General features: G+C 44.0%; 1 pseudogene; it reads right to left on the reverse strand.

Moving 5' to 3' along the window:
- Window positions 1-2,803: 2,803 nt before the first annotated feature.
- LOC109491725 lies at window positions 2,804-3,849 on the reverse strand (annotated as a pseudogene).
- Between the last annotated feature and the right edge of the window lie 5,099 nt (window positions 3,850-8,948).

Below are 8,948 nucleotides of genomic sequence, written 5' to 3' on the forward strand. Positions count from 1 at the left end.
ACATAGTGCAGAATCAGTGCCCAGAGCTGTAAGGTCACATACTGTTGTTCTAACCTTTCCTATCACAAAGAGAAATGTAATACCATTTTCCTGGTAAAGAAAGCTCAGTCAGCACATTTTGCCTTTGGTGTGGTAAAACACGAGTTTATTTGTTCACAGTTAATGGACCAAGAAGAGTTGATCAGTACATTGCCAGGATCTCAGTCTACAGGACACCAACTACTATAGGTCTGGAAGCTACGACCTTTTCCTGGGTGCCCACTTAGTTATCTAATTAATTATCTAATTAGTTATCATTGATCCCTGTGGCATAAACCTTGACCTTAATAAATGTGTACTGACTGAATGAATGCAATCATGTATAAATACATGCCCAAATGAATAGACAAATTATGGGATAAACAGATGCATAAATGCATGCATTAATTAATGAATGAAACATTTTTTCATGGGGCAGACAGACATACATAGGCCAGGGATACTGATCCTGCCCTTACTGACTGACTTAGAAAGTAGAAATAGATACAAATTGCCTGAGACTGGGGACCAAAAGCAGCCCCGCCTCCTGGTCAGTGCCCAAGAGTGTGCCTAGCCAAGCAGAACACATAGCACAGGGTCAGAACCGCACAGACCCAGATGGGCTCCTGCCAAGGAACATTTTATCCCTCTTAAGGGCCAAAATACAACCACTATTCAAAGAAATACCTACCTAAGTCCCCTGATTAAAAATATTTGGTTTCCTCTGTATTTGGCCCTTTATGAGTCCAGATATTCTATCCCCATTTTTTATTCACACCAGGAAACGTGAATATGTCCGAATGTGATCATGCCCACGTTTTTGCATGTGTGTGCACATGTGGGTGTGCCTCTTAGTCTCCTCGACCTCCCCACCCCAGCCAAACCCACCACAGAGCAACAGAAAATAGCAATTATAGCTCAAAAACTAAAAAGTGCAAAAGTCTAAAGTGGTCAAGGGGCATCCGGGTGGCTCAGTCGGTTAAGCCTCTGACCCGATTTTGGCTCAGGTTATGATCTCATGGTTCTGAGATGGAGTCCTGAGTCCTGTTCAGAGCAGACCCAGGAGCCTGCTTGAGATTCTTTCTCTTCCTGCCCCCCTCTCTGCCCCTCCCCCTCTTATTCTCTCTCTCCCTGTCTCAAAGTAAATAAATAAGCTTAAAAAAAAAAAAAAAAAAGACTGAAGTGGTCAAGATAAAAGACTATTGGGATAGTCAGCAGAGCATGTGACTCTTGATCTCAGGTTATGAGTTCAATCCCTGCGTTGGCAGGTAAAAGACTATATAAAATACTGTCTTAAAAGAAGGAAATCCAGGCTTACCTATTAAACTAACAAAGTTTTCTTTTTTAATTAGAATGTTCCATGTTAACTGTGGTCAAAGCAGGGAAACTGGCAAATTCCTGTTGGTGGTGGTATAAATTGGTAAAGCCCTTGGGAGAGCAATTGAGCAATGCATTGTGAAAGTTTTAATATTCCTACCCTATGTCCCACTGATTTCACTTCTTCTTACAAGGATATGATGCAAGAGAAATAGTTTCTTATTCTTAGAACATAATTCAAAAACATTTTTTAAAGTTTATTTATTTTGAGAGAAAGGGAGAGCCCATGTGTGCATGGGTGGCGGGGGGGGGGGGGGGAGGTGGTGAGGAGGGGCAGAAGGAAAGAGAATCCCAAATCCCAAGCAGGTTCCTCACTTCTCCATGAGCTGGACTCAGGGCTTGATCCCACAACTGTGAGATCATGACCTGAGCCGAAATCAAGAGTTGGCACTCAACCAACTGAGCCACTCAAGTGCCCCTTAAAAAATGTTTTTAAGGATGGGAGTTACACAGGTATCTTATTTATTTAGTTGTTTGTGGGTTTATTTTATGTATGTATGCATGTATGTATGTATGTATGTATGTATTTAAGTAGGTTCCAGACCCAGTGTGGGGCTTGAACTCACAACCCTAAAATCAAGTTACAGGCTCTACTGACTAAGCCAGATAGGCACCCCTATTTATTTTTTTAAGGCTCCATTTATTGTTTAAGCCATTTTTTAAAAGTTTACTTATTTTCAGAGAGAGAGAGAGAGAGAGAGAGAGAGAGAGAGAGAGAGAGAGAGCATAGGAGAGCAGGGAAGGGGCAGAGAGAGAGAGAGAGAGAGAGAGAGGAAGAGAGAGAATCCCAAGCAGGCTCCAAGCTATTAACTTGGATCTGGATACAGGGCTTGAACTCACAAACTGTGAGATCATGACCCAAGCCAAAACCAAGAATCAAGCATTCAACCCACTGAGCCACCCACGTGCCCAGTTTAAGCCATTTTTTAAAAGCAATCTCTATCCCTTCATGGGACTCAAACTCATGACCCTGAGATCAAGAGTTAGATGTTCTCCTGACTAAACCAGCCAGGTGCCCCCAAAAGCATTTTTTTAAGGTTCATTTATTTTTGAGAGAGAGAGAAAGAGAGAGTGTGAGCAGGAGAGGGGGAGAGAGAGAGGGAGACACAGAATCCTAAGCAGGCACCAGGCTCTGAGCTGTCAGCACAGAGCACCACGCAAGGCTTGAACTGTGAGAACATGACCTGAACTAAAGTCAGACCCTTAACCGACTGAGCCACCCAGGTTCCCCTAAATAAACTTTAAATAGCAAGCCTTACCCAACCCAACTTCTCTCCAGGATGTAATCTGCCTTCTCTGCTTTCTCTCCATAGTGCTTTTTATATATTCATGTTTGTCTGAATTTCCCCTGAAAAAAATTTAAGCAAATAGGTATCCTTAGTGTTTTTGAATAACTCCTTACACATAGTAGACATTCAACAAATATCTATTTAATTACTTTTTTTAAAACAAGAAATTTGTTTCAACAACAAGATGCTGACTTGAAGGGAAAAGTATCTAGGATTCATTTCTCTTAGAGTAATTTATCCCTACTTAAAGACAGAGTGCCCTATATCTAACAGCTATGTACAAAAATGTTATAAAATTGCCCTTGGTTTTACAATGATAAATGAAAAACATTAAAATTCTCCAATCACACAAGGTATGCAAGGATTTTTATGTTGCTCATTTTTTGTTAAACAGTGAGAGCAAAATAACTTACTGGAATGTAAAAAAAAAAGAGCTGAATGAGCATGCCACTAATGGAGAAAGGAGCTATTATCACAGAACCAGTATTTTTCCCCATCCCATCTCCATGTGACATGCACCAAACATAACATTGGCCATTTAATTAAAAACAAAAAACAAAACCCTGCAATATGCTTGTGCACATCCACAGTACCTTAATGTACAATAAAGGAATGGGGAAGGGGGAAATGAAAGAACAGAGAAAACTATAGTACTCAGGATGTGGTGGAACCAAATTGTGGCTTTCTAATCGAGAATGCCTTCTTGGTCTGGAGGAACAGAGTTCTGGAGTGAAGTGGCAGGTTCCCTTTTCAGGATACGCCTCCCATCAGCTGCTGGAACACATCAACTGTATCTTCAGCCTCCGTTTCCAACTGTGCAGGCGTGTCTGTTTCATTAATTGGCTGCCCATCAAATCAGAATCTGGTGTGCTTCATGGACAAATCCTGCCATTCACAAAAGGCTTTCGTTAGTTTACTAAGCAGTGTGTGCCTCTTAATCTTACGCTGCACCACAGAATCATCCTGCCCTGTCACCGTCAAATTCATACGATCATTGTTCTCAGTCTTGACTCCTTCCTTGGGCTTTTTGCGGGCCTCGCTGAGTGCTGGGGTCTCTTCAGCTGCTGCTTCACAAGAGGTACCAGATCCGCCCTTAACTAGCATACTAGCAGCACCAGGAGCGGCAGAAGGAGGTGGCAACAGTGGAGGAAGGAGACCTTAATGACTTCTTTATAACAGTGAAAATGAAAACAAACCACAAAAGAAAAAAAAAAGCAATAATGATTAGGTACATTTTGGCATAGTCCTTTGATTAACTCTTTTGTCGTCATTACAAATGTAATTATGATAGGGGCACCTGAGTGGCCCTGTCAGTGAAGCCTCCAACTTTGGCTCAGGTCATGATTTCATGGTTCTTGGGTTCAAACCCCGCATCAGGCTCTGTGCTGACAGCTCAGAGCCTGGAGCCTGCTTTCGATTCTGTGTCTCCCTCTCTCTCTGCTCCTCCCCCACTGGCGCTCTGTCTCTCTCTCTCTCAAATATAAATAAACATTTTAAAAAATGTAATTATTATAATTATATCAACTTGGAAAACAGACACCCTGTTAAGGGGGAACGCAAACTGCAAAACAGTACATAGGTGTGGTAGATTGTTACAGTGATGGCCCCAATGAACCATGCTGTATGTATCCGTATTTCGTGAAGTCCCCTCTCACATAGACTTTGGGTTTGGCCAAGTGACTCGCTTTGGACAATGGGACATTAGCAACGAGCCAGACTGCAGCTTGAAAACTGTTTGCACAGTGGGTCTTTTAACCTTTCTCTCTTCCTGCATCTGGAACCCTACTCCACAAGTAACATGCTGGAGGAAATGTACCACCCATGCCCATAGACAGCACTGGACATACAAACGAGGCCATATTATACCATCCAGCCCCAGCTGAACCGCCAGAAGATTGCAGTGGCATAAATGACACTAGTTAATGATAACAGAAGAAATGCCGCCAGTTGATTCCTACCCAACTTGATGACTCACAGAATTGTAAGCAAGTAAAAGGGTTGTAGTGTTCAGCACTAAATTTGGGGTCGTTTGATATAATTTCCATTTTGTTAAAGTAAGTGTGCATATGGAGAAGGAAAGTAGCAAAGCTGTTTACATAAAAAAGAACTCACAGCAACCCTGTGATGAAAGAAACTCAGGTGAAGAAATCTCTTGACTAGGCATAACTTGACCCCACCTACCAGCAGAGACCAACATATTCTAGAGAAGAAGTTATTTAAACAATAACAACAAAAATAAGCACACAAATGAGTACGGAGGTTCTGTTTAGAGTGATGAAAAAGCTTTGTAAATAGTGGTGATGGTTTACAACATTGTGGTTTTAATTAATGTCATTAAATTTATATATTTTTTTAATCTTTATTTACTTTTGAGAGAGAGAGTGTGAGCAGGGGAGGAGCTGAGGGGAGGGAGACACAGATCAGAGGCAGGCTCCAGGCCCTGAGCTGCCAGCACAGAGCCCGACGTGGGGGCCCAAACTCACGAACCCGTGAGATCATGACCTGAGCTGAAGTCGGATGCTTAACCGACTGAGCCACCCAGGCACCCCATAAATTTATATATATTTTTAAATGGATAAGGGGCACCTGGCTGCCTCAATCGGTGGAGCATATGACTCAATCTCGGGGTTGTGAGTTCGAGCCCCACGTTGGGTGTAGAGATCACTTAGAAATAAAAAATCTTTGGGGTGCCTGGGTGGCTCAGTCGGTTGAGTGTCTGACTCTTGATCTCAAGAGTTGTGAGTTTGAGCCCCATGTTAGGCACAGAGATTACTTAAAATAAAATCTTAGGAGCACCTCGGTGGCTCAGTTGGTTAAGCATCTGACTTTGGCTCAGGTCATGATCTCAGGGTTCATGGGTTCATGGGTTCATGGGTTCGAGCCCTGTGTCAGGCTCTGTGCTGTCAGTTCTGAGCCAGCAGCCTGCTTCAGATTCTGTGTCTCCCTCTCTGTCTGCCCCTCCCCTGCTTGCTCTGTGTCTCTCAAAAATGAATAAACATAGGGGCACCTAGGTGGCTCAGTAGGTTAAGCATCTGACTTCGGCTCAGGTCATCATCTCGTGGTTCGTGGGTTCCAGCCCTGCCTCCGGCTCTGTGCTGACAGCTCAGAGCCTGTTTCAGATTCTGCGTCTCCCTCTCTCTCTGCCCCTCCCCCACTTGTGCTCTGTCTCCGTCTCAAAAATAAACATTTAAAAATTTTTTTAAATGAATAAACATTAAAAAAAAATTTTTTTAATCATTAAAAGATGGCAAGTTTCATGATGTATATATCGTACCACAAAACCATATAACCAAAGCCGCCTGTCACAAACTTCCTCCCCAAAACAGGAATTTTTCTCTAACATACTGTTAAAGGGACTGCTCACCATGAACTAACAGTGGGCCAGTATGTGCTCCAGGTCATTTTCTTTTTCCACACAGATTGAGGCTGAGTGATGCAATCTGACCCCACCATCCTTTCAACTGCCATGAAGGTCAAGATGGGGGTGCTGGAGCTTACCTTCTGGCCAGATCCCCATACAACTCAAAGCTCTCTCCCATGAGGCATCAGGGTGCAGGATGCATTTACAGCCACACCCATAACCAAGAATTCTTGTTTCAAAACACCCTTCCTTGACTCCTACAGCAAGATGTAGCATTCACAACCCTAATCTGGCACTTACCCTTTTGCCTTCTGCTCTAACACAACCCTGGTTTTAGACAACTCTATGAAATCAAACAACGGGTGGCAAATCTGGCAGAACTTTCCGGGTAGAGGAAGGGACACACTTTAAAACAGCTCTTCACTCTCAGTCCCTACGCAAATGAGCCCTTCAAGCAGTTCCAGGGCCTCCCTGGTGTCCTGTATGGGGCTGGGGATCCCACTTCTAAATGGTCAGTAGCCCTCTCACAGGGAAGGTGTTTGCCGAGTGCTTTCCTGGTTGGCTCTTTTATCCTAAACTTGGATCTGCTGGGACTGACTCATCCCTCCCTCGAGGCACCGATACTCAGTATCAGGGCACAGCAGCTGCTGCAAAATCCCGGCCTGGCTTGGAGCTTTCTCTCCTCCTCCCTGGAATGTACTGTAGCCCAGTCCTTGCTGCCTACCTCAGGTTCTCCAGTGCCTGGCCAATTCAGCATGGAGATTTAGTTTTATTTTTTTATTTTATTTTTTTTGGTTCCCTGCACAAGCATACATTTGTTACTAATTCCCTTACTCCTCATCCTTGTAGGCTGTCTTTAGCCCTTCTTTCTGGGAGGTACTTTCCCTGTGCTCCACGGTCCTGGTAATTACCCCTTCTAACCGTATTACAGGACCTTATTTTTGCCCCACTGCCTCTTTCCTTCCATTGTTGTGCAGAGGGAGGGGAGGCTGCTGAGTGTGCGAGGAGAATTGGATTAGGTAGTTGAATACCTCAGCAGCTCTCTTCCTGATTCTGCCTCTGCCCTTAAGGTCTCACTTCCAACAGCCCCACACCCGCTCCACACTGTCATCCACCTGCAAAACAGCGGATGAGCCCCAAGTGTAAGAGAAATCAATTAAGGATGCTTTGGCTGAGGTGATGAAAGGGAGGTTTGGGGACATTGCAAAGGTCATAGCATTGCAGGAGAGGAAAGTTTCCCTCAACCCTCATAGGGAGGGTTGATCAGAAAATTAAACTGACAGATTAACAGGAGAAATAAAAATTTTACATGTACATGGAAGCCTTCCCAAGAAAAGACCCAAAGAAGTGACCAGAGCAAGAAGGTTTTATACCTTTTAGAGCTATAAAAATTTGTGAAGAATTGACAAGGGGTTTGGGCTAGGGGTAGTAAATGGTGAAGAAGTAACTTGGAAGATAAGAGCTAGTTTAACAAGGCTTGTTTACACAGTCTTCTCGGCCCTTAATTCTCTGTCCCTGGTAATTACAATGTCCTCCTTTCTAATGGTATAGGGAGGGTACCTTTCACAGAGGAGTTTTATGACCTGTTTCGGGGAAGAAGGTGGGAGAAGTCAGAGTGACCCTCTTGCTTTTGTGGCTTCCTTCAGCTAGGGGCACCTGGCTGGCTCAGTCCTTAGAGCCTGCGACTCTTGATCTCAGGATGGTTAGGTTTGAGCCCCACATTGGGTGTACAGGTTACTTAAAAATAAAACCTCGGGATGCCTGAGTGGCTCAGTCGGTTCAGCGTCCGACTTTGGCTCAGGTCATGATCTCACGGTTTGTGAGTTCCAGAAGGCTTCCGGCTTTCTGCTGTCAGCAGAGAGAGCCCACTTGGGACTTTCTGTCCCCCTCTCCCTCTGCCCCTCCCCCACTCACGGTCTCTCTCTCTCTCTCTCTCTCTCTAATAAACATTTTTAAAAATCTTTTTAAAAATGAGTTAAATAAAACCTTAGAAAATTCCTTCAGCTTAAAATATTTTTAGTAAGTCAAAATGCCATATTTTTGGGTAGCGCGTCCTGGCCCCTATCAGCATGTTACTATTTACTAAGGGTGAATGTGGATGATTCTGACATTACAAAATGAACTAAAGAGATTATAGACTGGGCGGGGGGCGGCTGGGTGGCTCAGTCGGTTAAGCATCCCGCTTTGGCTGAGGTCATGATCTCACAGTTTGTGGGTTCCAGCTCCCAGTCAGGCTGTGTACTGACAGTTTGGAGCCTGGAGCCTGCGTGGGATTCTGTGTCTCCCTCTCGCTATGCTCCTTCCCCATTTGTGTTCTATCTCTCTCTGTCTCTCAAAAATAAATAAACATTAAAAAGAGAGAGAGAGATCATACACAGGAAGAAAACAGTAATGTTGGTAAGAAAAGTAATTTGGTTCAGAGAAATCAATACTGAGGAAACGTATGTAAAATTTCCATTCTGGGACTATTTTCTCAATGATTACTTTCATTCTTTTTGGACAGTCGCCTCTGAAAATCTGAGAAGTTATGTAGAATCTTATCCCCAGGAAAATGCGCATACACATAGAAACCAAACCTTAGGTATTCACTGCCTCCCCGAGTTCCAGAGCCACACGAATGCCTGGTGAAGTGATGTCAGGAATCCGGAGCAGTGATCAGGCCTTTCCTTCTTTGTAAATCCCATCAAAAGTTCAGAGCAGTTAGGAGAAAGCATTCGTTTGTTCATTCATTCAACAAGTAACTCTTTGAGAAACTTCCAAGTGTCAGGCCCCACGCTGGGCCACATTGTGAGGCAGAAAGAGGTGAATCGGACACAGTGCCTGCTCCCGGGAAGCTCACGTCTGGCGGGGGAGACCCACAGAGAACAGACAATACGTGTACAGTGATGGGGGAGGGGCGGTGG

This window comes from Felis catus, chromosome C2, assembly GCF_018350175.1.
Source record: "Felis catus isolate Fca126 chromosome C2, F.catus_Fca126_mat1.0, whole genome shotgun sequence".
NCBI classification, from domain to species: domain Eukaryota; kingdom Metazoa; phylum Chordata; class Mammalia; order Carnivora; family Felidae; genus Felis; species Felis catus.